This window comes from Acinonyx jubatus, chromosome E2, assembly GCF_027475565.1.
Source record: "Acinonyx jubatus isolate Ajub_Pintada_27869175 chromosome E2, VMU_Ajub_asm_v1.0, whole genome shotgun sequence".
Taxonomy (NCBI): domain Eukaryota; kingdom Metazoa; phylum Chordata; class Mammalia; order Carnivora; family Felidae; genus Acinonyx; species Acinonyx jubatus.
Window position 1 is genome coordinate 53479158 of NC_069396.1, and position 357 is coordinate 53479514.

The window sequence follows — 357 nt, forward strand, 5'->3', positions numbered from 1 at the left end:
CTTATCCCCTTTGCCCCCATGGCGCAGTTCTGGCTCCAAGCCCTCACCCATTTTATACCCCAGCCCCTTCCTCTCCCGCCTCCTAGGACTCAGGAGGGCAGGGCCTCATCCTCCTCCATTTTTCTGGAGCCAAGAATCTGAGCCCCAGACACAGAAGTCCAGGCCCCCGGGCCCTCCTCCGTCAGACTTGGGAGTCCTCGCCTCCAGCACCCTCATCCTGGGACCCAGGTGTCTGAACCTCAGGCCCCTCCACTGCCCCGGTTCCGGTTCCTGGCATTCAGCCATCCCTCCAGGTCCAGATGTCATTTCTCACCCTTTAGAACACGCAGAAGGAATGTGGGGCAGCAGGGGAGGATG